Source organism: Melospiza georgiana, chromosome 8 (assembly GCF_028018845.1).
Source record: "Melospiza georgiana isolate bMelGeo1 chromosome 8, bMelGeo1.pri, whole genome shotgun sequence".
NCBI classification, from domain to species: domain Eukaryota; kingdom Metazoa; phylum Chordata; class Aves; order Passeriformes; family Passerellidae; genus Melospiza; species Melospiza georgiana.
Window position 1 is genome coordinate 20,814,979 of NC_080437.1, and position 17,309 is coordinate 20,832,287.

Here is a 17,309-nt window from a genome sequence, read left to right on the forward strand (position 1 = left end):
ATGTTTAACAAATATCTCCTTTGATTCCAATAATACCAGGGAGGGTGGAAAAGCATTGATGCAAATTTGGAATTACATTATATCATATGTTGGTCATCCTCATGGGGCTGGAGGATGGATACTTCTGTGACTGCAAATAGGATAAGAAAATACTTTTTCTCTTTTTTGTCAGTTTATTATAGATATATAGCATATAATAAAAGATGTTTGACTTTAATTTTAGAGAAGAGAGTAAGTAAAACACCAACAGAAAAAAAAGGGCAAGCAAAAAACCTCAAATGCACCTTTTCCTCTAAAGTTTCATAATCAGAGACAAATTTATGAGAAAAACCTTGTGTCCTATTGCAACACAGAAGTTTTACAGGAGTCTGTAATGAAACTGGCATGGGGTTTCTGTTTCATTTCAGGTTTAGAAAGTGTAGGGAGTTAATGCAAAGGGAGAAAAGAGGAGTGAATGATCTAAGTTGGTTTCTCTGGGTCTGCAAACTGCAGTGTATTCATCTGCAGACACTAGTTTTAGGAAGTTGTTATTTCACATAGGAAAATACTAAAAACCTCCCCCATAGCTATTTTGTCTCAGCAAAGGCATCTGCACACCACAGCCACCTGAATAAGGAGACCATGGGGTAGGCCTTTTCCCCCAAAAATCTGTTCTTGTCCAGAGGAGCTGGAGAGATGACTAGGCTGTGACCAGGACCAGCCAGTTCTTCCTGAAGCTCTGCCCATATCTGATTCACATACCCTGTGAGAAATTTGCTATGAGCCCTGCTTCTTTTTTCATGTTTTTTGCCACTTGTGTGGCAAAGACAGTGTAGGCATAGGCTGTTTTCACTCTAGCATTGTGGAAAGACCAGGAAGATCTTTCTTTTTCCTCCCCTAGGGCATTGATAGAGAGGATGCAGGATGGCAATAATCCAAATGAAACACTAAATTTCATGGTGAAGAAGTGTAAAAACAAATACATGCTTTACTTTTTTCTCATGGATACCAGAAAAAAAAAAAAAAAAAGAAACTGAGATACTAAAGGGCATTGTCATTTGTCAGTGCCCAGTTTTTCAGATGGCCAAGGGTTGTGGCTGAGTGACCACAGGACTGAGTACATTCCCAATGGCAATGAAGAGGCCACTGTCTTCTCTGACGCTTGGATTCAGACCACTGGGTTGTCTTTATTTCAAGTGAGTGGCCAGTAAATTCTGTTGAGTAACCTTATGTTTTCATAGAGTGGTGTGCGATGAGGAGGGGAAAAGGCATTGGTATCCCACTAAGCAGCATGAGTCAGAGAACTAGTTTGGAGGAAATGAGAAATCACCAGGGGCTTTGCCAAGAAACTGCAGCTTGTGAGACATAGCACAGTTCAGTTGGTTATTTTGTTTTCTTCATGCAGTGTCTCTGCAAGTCTTAGTTTTGGCAGAAAGTGGAAAAGAAATATTGAAACATTGGATGTCTAAATTCCACAGGGCTCCTGGCTTTCCTGAAGCAAGAAAGTGTTGGGCATCTCTGACTGACTATAACTTTGTCTGAATTCCAGCTCAAATAGGTATGGAAAAAAATTTTCCTTTTCTTTTTTAATATTCTTAAACCTTATTTGTCAGAGGCCAAATACATGGTCACAGACTGAACTCCTAGGTTTGCATGTGCTGGCTCAGAATGCCAGACTGCTGAGGTTAGGGCCAGGTACAGGTGAATTTGTGATTATCCTTGCAATTTCCTTTTGGGCTTTCCTCTTTTAGTGTTTCATCACAGAAATCAGTAGAAATGTTTACCCTGTCTTTTGGGGGAAAAAATTCACTTGAGACGTATATGACATTTGTCACCTCCTGTCAGAAATCCCTACCAGGTGACCTAGAGACTTGCACACATGGAGGATAGTAGAGATGCTACTTTGATCAAAAGCCAGTCAATCATTGAATCAGGAGCAAGAGAAAAACTTGTCCAAAAGAGCCAAAATAAAGCACTGTCCTGTGTTTTGAACATCCACCCAGCACTAAGATCGCTAGAGCTGTGTTCTGTGTCCAGCAATGGACATTAAAAAAAAATCATTTGATTTTTGAGGGCTACTGCCATGTGCAGCCTCTATCACATAAGCACAAACACAGGGACTTCACACACAAACTCTGTAATGGCACTTCTAGGAAAACTTGAAGACAGGAATCCCAGCAGTGTGCATCCATGCCTCCCTCAGCTTCATGACTGAGGTTTCATGGAACTTGTATGGCTTAGTGCTGATGAGTTTGGGAGTTGTGCTCTTTTCACTAAGGGTTTTTAAGGTAGGAGGAGCAGCACATTCCATATCAGCTATAAATTATTAATGAGAGGACAAAAGCATCTTCCTATCAGCAATAAGTGCTCAGTGTAATGAGCTCTCAAGGCATTCTAGCATCATTCACAGTTACACAGTGCTGTGAAGCAGACCTCCAGCCTGTTGAACAAAACAAATTAATCCCAAGTAAAACATCAAACCCCTTAGCATGAGATGATTGAGAAAGTCAAGTCTACTATTAAAAGCACTTTGCAAGTGCAGAGGACTTTTAACCTGTGATTTGTAAAACCAGAAACTAGTGTGGGAAAAGGGTAAATTTAAACTTTAGATGAAAAATGTGTAGATGAAGCAGTTCCCAGATGAAAAACATAAGGCCATGGTGCCAAATTTGGCTTCTACTGTACAAACAATTTTTTAGAAATGAGGAATAGTCATAAGAAGGTGATTTTTCCAAAGACAGAATTTCTAGACAGCTGCAACATTAAAAAGCTCAGATTTGAATTGCCTTGAATCAAGCAGCTGCAAATAGTTCTGTGGTCCCAGTCACTGAAGAATGCATTTTGGGGTGCCTGCTTCTCTGCTGCTGAAAGGAAACAGTCGTAATGCATCTTCCCATGCTAGCTGTAAGCTAACAAAAAAGAAAAAAAGGGCAACTCTTACACTCAGTATAACATGATGAAAGCATATTCACATTTGTAATATCTTACGACTTTACTGCTTAATTTTCTGTTGACTTTTCAAAGAGCTACTTTTTACTAAGCTGCACAAGCAATCGTGCCCATGCTCATTATGTTCTTGGGCAAGAAGTTATTCTAGACAATAGATGAAAGCAAATCCAATTTTGCTTTTCCCTTTATTACAAGTTGGCAAATACTTAGCTATCAACCCAAGAAAAGCAGCAGCCTTGCTGCCTGGGTTCCCTCTTCATGTTTTTGCTGCAGTATGTCACCTAGTTTTTCTAAAATTACACCACCTGCACCCAAAGCCCATGGCCCCCATCAGAACTTTTACTACATGCATGAAAACAATAATTGTATGTTTATTTGGTGGCTGGTTGTAACAGAATGAAGACATTGAAAAAGCTGTCTTTTTCCCTGGGTGCCAAAAGTAATTTATAAATGAAACTAGGGGAAAAAAGTAGTACCTTGAGTATGAGGTTAAAATGTAATTTTATTTGCTTTTAATAACAGCTGCACATTTGAGAAGGGCACTTTTTAATCTCTTATCAAAGCATTCTATTTTTCTTTGATCTAACTAGAATTTATTGAGTGCAGTTGCCACCAGCATCTGTAATCCTTCCTAAAATCCCTCTATGCATTCCACTTTCTTCCAGGCTGGCCTTTTTCTGTCCATCATGGTGAACCTATTCTCCCTTTTGTTTATATGTGCATCTTCCATTTGTCTCCATTGAGGTTAGAGGCACTCACATACAAACGAATTATCCTTTGAAGTGTATGTTTTCTTTGTATTTTGTTTCACATGATCATTAATTAAGATGATTATTTGCCACTCAGGGAGCTCTCAGTTATCTATACTGAGGGAGCCTTTAGAATGTGGGGAAAAAAACCCAAACATTTTCTTGTTTGTTACTGCCCAGGAACAATGGCAGGGACATGTAGCAGCTTTCCTAGATAAAGCAGCACTCCATCACCAACTGGTAGAGTTTCATTGGCACCCTTATGGCATTTTTATGTAAAGAAAAACTAAAATGGAAAGTTTTGAACCTGTAAAATGTTGCCTCTGCCACCTGTAAATGCCAAGGTAAGTGTTCTTAGTAGTTTGAAGCCATCCCATAGCTGTTTTGTACACTCAGTGAGGTCCTGGTCTTCCTCACACACACAAGGTATTCTGCATTGATGAACAGTCCCAAAACCACCGACCTGGCACAGAAGCCCTGCAGTGAAGTGTACACCTCTGCAAATGGTATCTAATACACTCTGAGACCACAGTACCCATTTCTTACTGAAAATCAAGCAGAGTAGGCTGTAGCAATTATTTAGCCATCAGAAATCACGAGGGGATTAGATACTGACTCAGAAACAGAATCATGAAACTTGCAGGCTCTTGGTCTGAGTGTATCTCCATGCTTATTACGGAGTTGCAGATAGGTAGAGTCAGTCCATGTGGTGCCTATAGACTTTTTTAAAGTGTAAGCCTAAAAATACAAAACTGAACAGATGAATATTTAAAATTTTTATACTTCCAACATTTCATTCAAGCAAATAATTCAAATTTTCCCTGTGCATTTTAGAATGTTATATTTGTTTCTCTTTCCAGGTAGTATAGGTTTCAGTTCATAACTTGCATGAGTTGAAGTCTATTGCCTAAAATCTATGGTCTCCTCATATATCATAAATGAGTTTGAAGCTTCCTCAATAATCAGCTTTTCCCTTCAAGCAGCTAAATCACAGTTGGGTGAAGCTAATATGTCCAAAACAAAGAAGTTTAGAGAAGAAGCCCTTGGCCTATTCCATTATGATGTAGGAGCACCATCAGTTAAAAAGAGCAGTCCCAAAATCATAGATTAGTCTGCCTTTTGAAAACCCAGTACATGAAATAGGTGCTACCTTCAGTATCTTTGCAGAAGGTTGTTGCCATAATTGTACTGGGCTTGACCCTGGTTGCCTCAGTTCTCTCAAGATGAAAACCAACAATTTCACCCTCTCTTTGACCAGCACACAGAAAATTTATCTTGTGTTTGCTCTGCTGGCTGTGCACTGTCAGCCAGGGAGATGGTTCTTCAGGAACTGTCACATGAAGCAGATCATCCTTATGGAAATCATCCCTAGATGCAATGAAATTACCACAAACCACCATGCTGAAGTGCACAATTTGTGCCAAGATTTTTCATTTCTCTTTCAGGACAGTGTTTTCCTAAGTCAACTAAACACAAAAACTTGACCACAAGACATCTCAGCTGACAAGAACAAGTTAGTAACACCAGTCCTGCTCACAGGAGAGAAAACAAAACTCCTCTGAAGTTTCACAGGGCACTTCTTGCTCTAAGCATAGATGAGTTTCCAAAATCATCTCTTCCTATCTTGCAAGGACAGTTGTCTGTGAGATTTCTGCTGGGCTGAACTAGTGCAGAGTTCTCTTTAATCTTAGCAAACTTCCTCCCTCATTAAGATGGCTTCAGCACAAGGGATTAAAGTAATAGTATGCTTTAAGAAATGACAGGATGTATTTATTAGTCATAGTAGTTGTGAAAAAGAGGAGCCAAGTAACTGTCAGAAGCACCAGTCAGGAGTGGACCAACTCAGCTTCAGCAAGGAGCTGAACATGGAGCTACAAACAAGCAAGGAGCTTCTGGATCACAGCAAGTGCAACACCACCTCCACAGCCTCTGCAGGTTCATGGAGCCCTCAAGTCCAGGGAAAACATGTAGGGTCAAAAGTTTGCATGGTTTTGGTTGAGGACTAAAGCTCAGCAGCTGTTGGCTACCCCTTCTACTGTGTCTGCACAGGGACCGCAAGACCTTCACACTAGAAATGATACCCAGCTGCATCTGCTAGATATTCATAACAAATGTCTAATGGCTAAAACTGTGTGCTGTGGGCAGTGTCACCTTTCATGTCATATGGGGACAATTGTGTATTCTCCACTATGGCTGGGATGTGTCATCCCACCATCATCTGGAGCTGTAGTCCCAGACCAGAAACTGCTGTTGCTGAGCAGTAAGTTCAGACCCCTGCTGATGCTTTCTTGTATCAAGTTACTGTTTTCTAACATTGTGCATATACCAGAACTGAGTTGCTGCCACTGCGTCTCACTGTAAGAGGGAAAGTGTAACTGTAGTAGCCCTGTCTATGAATTACATTTGAATCAGGTTCCATTCCAGGTTACAGCAGGACAAGGGACATGTGCATCCCATTCCAGAGGTTTGTGCTTCCAAAGGCAAACTGCCTTTTGTGCTGATATTGGGGATCACCAGGGGGAAACACAAGGAGGATTTATTCTGTTGATGAGCAAAGCTGATGAACTGCTGCCGACCAACATGAAGTTTCTGCTCTGAAACACCTTTCTTCAGAATCACAGAATCCCTGAATACTCTGGGTTGGAAGGGACCCACAAGGATCACTGAGTCCAACTCTTGCATGAATGGCCCACACAGGAATTGAACCATGACTTTGGCATTATTAGCACCACGCTCCAACCAGCTGAGCTTCAAGGAATCTGGAGTCACTCTTCTGGGAAGAGCATGCCTTTCTACTGATTTACACTGTAGAATTAACCTGAAATAGTGTTTCCATTAATCAATCAATTTTCCAACCCCCAGAATCTTGCAATCTTACGAAAATCTTCTTTTTGTTCAGATACAATGAGGTGCCACAAACAGCCTGAGGGGACGGAAAGCACAGAGAAACTCCTGCAGTGTGTAGGGGTGCAGTGCTGGCCTGTGACCCAAAGTACAATGCACACCTCAGAGCTGGTAAGGACCCTCTGCACCAGCTCCGTGAGGGCTCCAATGCCTTCAGGGCACTTTGCTGTGACACAGCTGATTGTATGTCCTGTTCACACACATCCTGGATATGCTGGGTTTAGGGAAAATACCTGGAAAAATTCTGTTGTGTGCACAACAACTGTGTTCAGCAGCCAAATAACCAGAGGTTTCCTCTTGAAGTGGTAAGTTGCATGTTGCCATTCTGAATCAGTAGAATTGGTGCATCTGATAATCATATGTGATTATCTGTCTTTTCCAGCTCTAAATCTAGATTTGACAGACTGAGATTTGAACTCAGTGCCAAAGGCTCAGACAGAAGAGAAGGAAACATCACTTGCTTTCTTTGCTTTGTGAGAGAAAAAAACATTAGAGCTCAGTGCTTTTCCTGTGGAAGGACACATTGCATTAGATGCTATCATCCTTTAACAGGTTCTGGGATTATTTTTGAAATGACAGAAACAACCAGATGAGTTCTTTCTTGTTTACAGGACAACTGTTCCCACAAAATAAATCCAGCAACAAAGGGGAGTGGCAGGGAAAGATGGATAGTATTTGGTTTCACTAACAGTCTAGTCAGATGAAAATATCCCCCCTATATCTGACCCTCAGGGGGTGTTGCTGGTCAAGTGAAGCCAAGTCGCATGATGCCCAGCCAAGAGAGCACCAAATTTGGCCTGATGGGTGCTGAGGATGAGATTTATTACACCATATTTATGTATATAGAATCAGTTTAAAGAAGCACTGCAATATTTGTTGTCCTGTAGGTAACTGGCCTCACCCTGAGATGCCCTCGGATCCCTTGCCTGGTGCTGAGTCACTCCTGCAGGAGTTAATCAGAGCTGGGAGCTTGGGATGTCTTGGGATCTGCCTCATCCAGAGTGTGATGGACAGGATCCTGCTGACAAACCCTCCTTCTCCACTGCAGTTTAATTTTAGGATTTGGCACCGATGTGTATTTTGTGTCTTCTTTTGTCATCACACACATAAATTAGGGTGGAATTCTTACAGAGAGATGAGGGGTGAAAGTCCTTTTTGGAGGAGTTTTGCCATAGCTAAGAGAACTTTTTCTTATGCAAAGCAGAAAAATAGTGTCTGTCCTACAGGAAAACCAAAAGTTAGCAGAACTTTGAGTCAGTAATGCCTCTTCCCCTTTCTCTGTTGTGCATCCTCCCTCTTGACATGTACTAACCTAATCTTTCACTTCATCATGAAGCATTCCCCAAAAACGTTATGTTTTTTAACATTTGCAAGAATCTTGTCTCTGAGTTTGACTTGGGTTTTGTCGAAGAAAACAATCCTAAAAAACGATTGGATTCAATCTATCACTTCATTGATCTGGATTTCTAAATTCACTTACATCTGTTACAGAATAGCACCAAATATTTTAAGGAGAATTTTAGCTCATATTTATGCTCTGAGCTGCCAATAAATAAACAGTTTACATGAAATTATGCAGCTGAGAAAGGAGAAATAACCCTAATGATTAGCAAATTCAGGAACTTGTTCAGAATCTAAATACACAGGTTTTGGCTTTCATGTACATGAGAAGAATCCTTCCCTGTCCCTCTAATGGTGGCATTGTGTCTGCACCTAGGAATGTCATAAACAGATCATACCAAAAATCATTCAAAATCACATTTCTTAAAATCACAATCACAACATGATTCACCATAAATGCATTACAGTAAAAGTAAGAGGAACGATGAACTGTATTAAATGCATATGTACACTTTGCAGTTTTCTATATCTCTGCTATTCCTTCAGTGTTTCTTTTATACCCTTTCTGACAAGACAGTGAAAGTGAATCTCTAATTCATAACCTCTAATCTTGATACTATATTCTATCATATTGAGCTGTTCCTGAAATAAACCCCTCTAGTTTTTTATGTCATTTGTATTCTCCAAATCCCACCCACATAATTGGAAGCTTTTGAGGCATAGTATGTGTGTTCACAACACAAAAGGAAGCTATCCACAGGCTGCAGAATTGTGGGGCATTAATTTACATAAGGTAGGAACTTATAAATCACAAGATACCTCTCTATGATAGTATGATTTAGCATAATTTATTCACATTCATACCATATCTTCTTAAAGCAATTGGAAACACTTATATGTGCTTATCATTGTATTTTCAATAAAAGGTGTAAGAGTTTACTGGAATATTAGGAGGCATTGATCAAGTAAGCTGTTTTTTACCAGAAAAATGCCCCTTACAGCTCACAGATAGCTAAAACTACAACAATCTTTATAAAGAATCATTAACTGATTGTTAAAATCCTTTGTTTGAAATCCCAGCCACCCCTGTGCTCTGTTAGCAATCTGTGCTGAACCAGGTGTTTCTCCTAAGGACCAGGGACCAGCTGACCTTCTGGCAGGTAGCTCATAAGAGAGCAGAGGAGAGCAGAGCATCTCCACTGAGAAAGCAAGCAGGAGAGGAGCAGCTTTAGGTGCCAGCAGGCTCCTTTTCAGCCCTGAAATGAGGTAAGTGCTACCTTTGTTTTGGGCTACTGCTGAGGGAGATGTGCTTGCTTTGTTTACACTGATATGCTGCAGTCTGTTTACTGTGTTTAATTGTCATTTATAATGTGCCCCACAGGAGCTGTGCTCTGAGATTATTGTCTTTGTGTTCTGAGATGTTTTGTAGAAGTTTATACTTCTGTTTGGGTGTTTGGAATCTGTGCTTTAACTAGCTGCCCTTCCCCAGGGTGACTGACAAAAAAAAAAAAAAAAAAAAAAAAAGTGGTGTAAAAACTTCAGCAACTTCTGTGATTCTGTAATTGAAGCTGTGTGCTTGGCTTTTAAGAGTTCCCTAATGTTTAGGATAGAAGATAATTCAGAGGCCAGGTTGGGTATAGCACCTGTTTCCTGTGGAGCAGTGAGAAAGGAGGTAAGATGTGAATAGAAACCTGAGGTTTGTGTGATGGACCACTTGTTGCTCTTCTGGAGGAGTAATTTTTTTCAGGAGGTTGAAGGAAAAAAAATCCTAAGTTTGCTTATTTTGATGGCTCTGCCTTTGGCTGCTACAGCCTTTTAGTTCCTAATTTGAAAGAAAACACCTTGACTATTCAGGTGGCCAATCGAACATTTGCCAAAGAAACCCCTGCCCTCTCCCTGCTTAAAAACCTGCTGTAAATCTGAGTTCATGACATCCCTTGTTTCCTCTTTGCTCCCAGTTCTTCCCCTCAGGCTGCAGAAGAGATGAACTAAGAAACCACTGAGGCATGGGGACTGCCCTGACACCTCCTACTTGTTGTAATATATCTATGGAAGTTATTGCCAAGTATTCCAGGGAAGAGAGGGGAAAAAAGGGGTGTGGGATGCTTGTCTTGAAGTGTTCCCAGCCTCCTACATGCAGAGGAGAGCTGGTGTTTGGCCAGGGTGGGGCACAGGGGAGCTCTGCAGCTGCCCCCACGTGCCCCCTGCTCTGAGGGCTGTGTCTGCACTCCTGGCCAGGGGTGAGTCCTGGGGCAGCAGGTTCTTCTGTTCCTCTTACTTTGGGAGGGACCAGCAGTTGCTTCTGTAAAGTGCCTGCTGGCATCAAGCTGTGTTTTGACTGGGAGTACTCCAATATCTGCCTTAATGCCTATTCATAGGTAGTCAGGATCTCAAAAACCATGTTTATAGTCAAGTTGCCAAACAGCATCTGTGAAAAAGTTAGATTTTTGTAAATGGTTTTTCCCTTCTGGTCTTGCTGCTTCACCAGAGTCAGAGGGATCTCCAGCACTTTTCAGCCTCTGCCTCTCTGCAGCCAGCAGCAGGGCTTTGCCAAAAGCCTGATTTCATCACTGACCTTTCTGAGGGACCGCAGGGATACCTGGTACCCTGTCTGCCTTGTACCTGTGATGGCACATGCTGACTTATCTTCTCCCTGGTGTGCTTAAAAACACCAGGAATTGTTTTGTACCTCCTGTACCTGTGTTCTGTGGCACCCAGGGCAGCCCAGCTGGGTGACTGAGTGGTGCTGGGCTGCAGGTGACAGCCAGAGTCATCCTGGGACTATCCAGCTCCTTTCACAGACACCCTGTGTGCAGGCTCTAATTGTTCCTTTCCTGTGCTTGGCAGCAGCGAGGCTGCAGAGCAATAATGCACAGCAAATAGTTTGACTCATGCACACCTTTAGCCTCTCTGCTGAGCAGCAATGAGACCTGCATTGGCATATCAGCTTACGGAGAAATGATTTCCATAGCAACAGCCAGGATACGTGGGATAGGATGAATGCTGCCTTGGAGAGCATGGAAAGCACCTGCTTAAGAAATAACTGACTACATAGGCTCTGAAAAGAAACCAAACCACTCACAGCTGGCTATGTGAAAGGAGGGTTGTGAATTTTTTTTGTTTTGTTTTTTATTGTAAAAAAATTCTATTCATGAAATTTTTAGATATCACTTTAAAAAATGTATTGGGTAAAGAGAGTGAGGAATTTCTGCTTTATATAAACTGTTAGTGGATGCAGAGAGCATGGAAAAATCTGTGGTGATTCTGCAGCAACAGAGAGAATTTAATACCCTGCCTGAAGACCTGATAGAGATTTACCTGAGGCAAGCACCAAGGGGAAGGGAAGAATGACTGCTCCATGGATTGAGGGGCAGGGAAGCAGGATCAGCTGGTAGTTCCTTTAAGTAACAGGTTTTGTGGTTTTTACTGTGGGGTGGACTTTCTGTTATCAGAAGACAAGAAGGCAATGCTCTAGTACTTGGACATGCATAGAAACAGAATGGGAAATGTGCATGAAGGAATGAAAGCCATTTAACTCTTGGTTACATGCATGGGATCATGTCTTCCCCTTGCTGCTGTTCTGCTTCTTTTCCTCTTTGGATGTTTTCTTGGTTTGTGGTTTTTTTGGGTGGAGGGGTTGTTGCACAGCTCTCTGTACCCTCAAAGCTGCCCAGTACCTGGACACCCCCTCCAGGCTTCTCTAGGGAATGTGGCAGACAAATGTATTGGCTTCTGTAGGGTCAGGTGTGTCACTGCTTCAGGAGGGTTTGCTCTTCCTTGGGGGAGATGAGTCCCTGGGCACACACCTGCAGCCAGCTCTGTGTGCCAGCACTGTTACCTGGATACAAACAGCTCTGCCTTTCCAAATGGCACAAGACTGGAAGGAATTGCTTCAGCCCACCATAGGTGGAATGAATAAAAGTAACAAGGCTGATGTCATCACTTGCTTAGTAAGGTGATATGTAATCAACAGTGTGTGCTGCACTGCAGCACAAGTGTCTTAAAAAGAAACAGTTTTGGAAGGGAAAAACTACTTCACATTTCAGAAGCTTAACAGATTAAATCAAATGTTGGAAACAGCTAAAACCATTGGAAATCTTGAATCTTGTACTTAAGCTGGGTGCTGCAGACAAGCTCCACATGCTATTGAATTCCTTCCATGCCCCTTCCATGCATTAAGAGACTTGGATGAGTTTGCACAGCCCATCTACCTAGATATTTTTAAACTTTTTGCTAACTAATTACTATTCCTAAAAGATTTCCCTGCTGACTTGTACAATCAGCTAATATTTTGTCCACCTGGTACTTTTTCAGTGAGAAGGGCAGTGTGGGGACAATGACATCTAGCTGTGGCTTTGTATGGACCCTGCGTGACTAAAGCAGCACCCAAAGGATTAGCTGGACCCTAATATTTGCCATTTCCCTTTGAAAATGTGTGCTATGGCTCTGGAGTAGGGATCCTAAATCTGTGCTTTCATATGGGAGCAAAGAGCAGGGCTGTGAGAGCTGGCAGGAGCTGTGGATGGCAAGCCCTGGCTGCAGAGGTCAATATTGGTGGGTTATCCCACAGTGTCTGCTGCTGTAGAGCTCAGGAACAAAGCAAGCTATTCTCTTCTAATGAGTATTGTGTACTTCCAGCTTATGCTTTAATAGGATTAAACAGTCTGGCACGGCCTTGGCAAGGTTGCACATACCCTGGGGCAGGGCAGTCTAGACTCATCCCTTTGATGCTGCCCTGTGAGGAGTGTGGCTCTGTGGGCACCCTGGCAGGTGTGGCTGAATCCTGCCCTGAAACACCCTGCCTTTGTCTGGCAGCAGCTTAATGCCCTGTGTGCACAGATTTAGCTGCTAACATGGATTCTAAAGAGGCAAAAGATGAGCTGGGGTACTGCATGTACTGATGTAAACATGGTAATGAGAGATGCACTTCTCTCAAAGGAGAATTGGGCTGGACCCTTTAGTAGCCATCTACTTGTGCAGCAATCTTTCCCTCCTCCTCATTTTCTGTCTTTTGTTCTCTCTTCTGTTGATGACTTAGACATATAGACACATTTAATGTCTAACCCAGTGTGACCATCTGAGAGTGTCCTTGTTTATAGGGATGCTTATTCCAGGCTGATGTGTTGCAAGGGAGGTTCAGAGTCTGAAGCAGAGTGGGATGGCAGCCACAGGTTGTTGACATTTGGTGTAAGCAGCAAGTTTCCCTCTGGGAGCAGGGGGTCTCATGAAGCAAGACCTGGCTGCCTTCTCCTCACTCCTCCTTCTCAGCAAATAAAATACAGCCTCTTTTCATATACTTTCTTCTCTCACCAGCTACATCTCCTCTGCCCACATGCCAGCCCTCCTGGCAAGTCTCAGATATGGGAGTTGTGGACCTGCATTTCAGTGCTTGGCCAGCCAGTGTTGTGGAGGAAGAGCATGTGCACTTCCAGGGTGGAGATCTCCTCATGCTGCTATCTCTGAAGGCAGCTCTGTGGGAGTGAGCTCCAACTAAACTCAGTAACTGTAAGAGACCAGTGCTGCAAACTGGCTTTGTTTTATCCCATGCATCTGTTTTCTTCATGCCAATGCAATGTGTCTGTGTCAAGGCTATAAAATAAGATACCTATTTTCCAGAAATTAATTGTGAATGCATAAGGTGACATTGCCATTTATGCTGAATGGAGAACAAAAAGGAAAGAACAGCTTGTAATAAAATTCCTTTTATTGAAGCAGTAAATATCCCTGTGATCTTCCACCTACCCTTTGAGAAAATGCCTCAGCTTACCAGCACTGGTAACAAGGAATAGATGGTTTTAGAGTTGTTTTCTTAGAGAAAATATATATTAAACATATCCTTGGATTTATCAGGATTTATATTAGCTCCTGAAGTAAGTTTGAGGGTCTCCCTTTAATGCTGTAGGGCTCTTGCTAAGCCATTGCCTTCAAAAGAAATCATTCTCTGCTGTGAAGTCTGCCCTTCTGCCATCTTTCAGGGGGGCACATGTAGGGTGGAGCTTAACAAGCAACAAGGAAATTCAGTCTCTTGCCAGAGGCTGGAGGGTGAGGCTGTGGCAGAAATGGGAAGATGGGCTACATACAAACTTGCATCCTGCATGGCATTTTTGGTAGCTCCACGCAGCTTCAGGGGAGATGGAGTAATCATTGGCAGTGAAGCCAGACACGGGCAAGCAGGGAGTCTGGGCATCTAAATGCAGGGAAGAGAGATGTTTGGGAGTGTTCTATCAGGAATGGGCCGCGGGGCTCGGGAGGTATTTCAACACCGCCAAGGTACTGTACAAAAAGCAACTATGGCAAAGCAAAATCCTCCAGGCTGCTGTCCATTATTCCTGGTTTTTTTCTGAGTCATCCAGCCCCGTGTGAGAAGGAGATATCCCTGGGCTGGGGGTGCTGAATGCTGGAAGTCAAGGGGAGTGGGAATATTCTCTGTTTACCACGCCTGACTCTCGCTTGTTGCAATCGTCCATTAAGCTCATGTTAATTGCATTGATTTATTTGATGCTGTATGCAAAGGGGTTGATCTGCATCCCCTCGCCTTCTGCGGAGTACAGAAATGCCACCCGGTCCAACCTGTGTCACTTTTGCTGCCCAGACACCGTTTTATTGCCACCCGTAACAGTGCCTGCGAGCCAAACAACTCCACTGCCCTCATGCTGTGCCTTACTGTCTCCCATCCCCGTCAGCAAAGGGAAAATCGAGCGCTCTTAAACCCGGGAAATATTCCGCTGATGGGCACATAAATCTCTTCTGCAGAGCGGTAACATTTAAGCAGCACGGCACGGCGATGCTCACTGGCTGAGCTATTCCCATTATAACAGAAATCCCTCAGGACTTGCTGGGTTGTTTTGGGGTTTTCTTTCTTTATTAAAGGTTTAGGGGGGTGGAGGGGGGAAGATTAAAAATCAGGTAGAGCTTTTGAAATACACTCCCTACCTAGGGAGGGAAGGGGATATGACTGCACGGAAACTTTCCTGAGCAGCCTGGTGCGGGAGGATCCCGGCAGCAGCAGCGCCAGAGGCGGGGAATTCAGGGAAAATGTCTGGGATTTGGTTCATCGCCTCAGTTATGGAAAGGTCCGGGGCAGGAAGAGGAGGTGGGGATAGAGGTGCAAGTCAGCAGGAATGGGAAAAACCTGCTGGAGTCTCCTGGAGAAGGATGCTGAGCTGGAAGGAGATAAGTAGGCATGGTGGAAGAAGAGAGGTGCTGGAGGAAGGGTGAATTTTGGATCCCATGCTTGAAGGGCTTTTTCACTACTCCATTCCAGACAGCAGCCAGCAATCTGGCGGCCGAAGCGGGAGGCAGCAGGGCGGGGAGAGGAGGGTGGAGGGAAGAACAAGGGGGGAGCACACTCTAGCATTGAATTGGTCTTTCCCTTCTTCTGCCTGCCACCAGGCAATAAATTCAGATCTTGTTATTTCTCCCTGGCATCCCTACCTGCCTGCAAGCCTCGAGCACCTTCCTGGTGATCTCTGCAGGTTCTCCTTTGGAGACATGACTGCTCACACACAGACACACACGCACACACTTATCCTGCACCCAAATGACAGAGTTACACGGAGCCCAGACATAGCATGTTTCCTCCCTGCCTTCTGCTATTGACCGTGGGAGGATCTTTGCCACTAATTAGAGACACTGAAATCCTGGAAGTATCAACCACAAATAGCACTCTGAGGGCACTTGTCCTTTTTTTTTTAATGTAATGTGTTTCTTTCCCTTGCTTGTTCTCTCTTTTTCTTTCAATGTAGCCCTTACTTGATTCAAAAGCTCTACCACCTATACTTCAGGTACATATAGGTGGGCGTACATTTCTCTGCGCTCCTCAGGAGCCAATTTTTGGCCAGCAAAAAATACAGGTATGCCAGAAAATAGTGATAAATGAAATAAGGTGCAATGGGATTAAGAAATGAGGAAAGAGAGAGGAGCGAGCGGCTGCAGAGGCTGGACAGAAGCCCTGGCAGCAGCAGGACAGGAGCCCCGGCCGCCGACCCCACTGCTGCCCGGCCCCCCCTGCCTGGCCACTGCCCCCTCCCAGCACATGCGACAGGGCTGGAGATCTGGAAATCCTTTCCTATCCCTTCTGGAGAATCCTTCCCCACCCCCAATCCTGTGCAAGTTCTTCAGGGGAAGAGGGACAGCAATGAACTTGTCCAGCTGATCTCCCCCCGCAGGTTCCCAGACATTCCCAAGGATGCTCCCGGCTGTCTCAGCCAGCAGCAATCCCGTCCTTTCCTTCCCTCGACACACTGAGCCCTCCCAGCGCCCACGTCTGCAGGGGTTAACCGGGGAATGGAGCAGGTACCGTGCTTGATGGAAACATGAATAAAATGTGATGAATAAGCAGCGGAACGGTGACTCTGGAAGTGGTGCTGCGGTGCGCGCTGCAATCAGCGCCGAGCGCGGTGACTGGGAATGAACGTGAGCAGAAAACTGCTGCTTCCTAATTCCTTCGAGTTTAGAAAGTGGAGCCCGCCCGTTGGGGAACAAGGGGAAGCAAAACTTTTCTTAATTTATTTTTTCTTTTTATTTCTCCCTGCTGTTTTTGCTGGAAGCGCGCCACCTGAACGCGAAATCAAACCTACTCACCGGGTGAAATTGCAGGAGGCGAAGCGGCTGTGAATAAAACGCATCCCGGCTCCAAGCATATAGTCCATGATCTGCGGCTTCAGGCTAGAGGAGGGCTGAGCACGCTGGGGGCACTTTGGGAACCAGCAGCGGTTCTGCGTGTGTGACAACCCATTTACACCGTGCGTGCCTGTCTGTGTGTGTGTGTAGGGCAGAGAGAGGCTCCAAACCAGAAACGGGAGAAAGAGGGAGGGGAGAAGGAGGAGGAGAGAGGGAAGCAAACCCGAATAGCAAGAGGACTTGCGAAGAGGGATGGGATTCGCTGGGGTAGATGTGTGGGGTTGGGTTTTTTTTTTGTTTTTGTTTTTTTTTTTTTTTTTTTTTTTTTGGTGGTGATGGAAGAGATTCTCGAGGAAAGAATAACAAATTGTGGGATCTCAGCCGCAGGTAGGAGGAGAGGGGCTTTGCCCACGCAGGTGGAACCCAGACAAGACCGCACCGAGGATCGAGAGGCTGGAACCAGCCGGGAATGTTGGACAGGGCCGGGGGCTCATCCCGGCAGCCGCGGCCGGGGAGGGACGCTCCCCTCGGGGCGGAGGGGGCGCGGGGAGCTGGGACCGAGGACCGAGCTGGGGGGAGCCGGGGGCAGCTCCCGGGGCACTGCGGGGGCGGGGCTCGGCACGGGGGCAGCTCCCGGGGCACGGCGGGGACAGCGCTCGGCTCGGGGGCAGCACCAGCCTCTCCTCCTCCTCTTCCTCCTCCTCCTGCGCCCGCAATCCAGCGAGCCATGGCGGCGATCCCGACCGGGTAAGAGCATACCTGCCC

At 44.5% G+C, this 17,309-nt stretch overlaps 1 protein-coding gene across 1 annotated transcript in view; it reads right to left on the reverse strand.

Moving 5' to 3' along the window:
- ANKRD1 (ankyrin repeat domain 1) overlaps positions 1–16,776 on the reverse strand; it is a 29,291-nt gene extending 12,515 nt beyond the window's left edge. Inside the window, exon 1 of the mRNA XM_058028974.1 lies at positions 16,506–16,776. The gene's annotated coding sequence lies outside the window, so the exon portion shown is untranslated. The remainder of the gene's footprint in view (positions 1–16,505) is intronic.
- Positions 16,777–17,309: the final 533 nt, after the last annotated feature.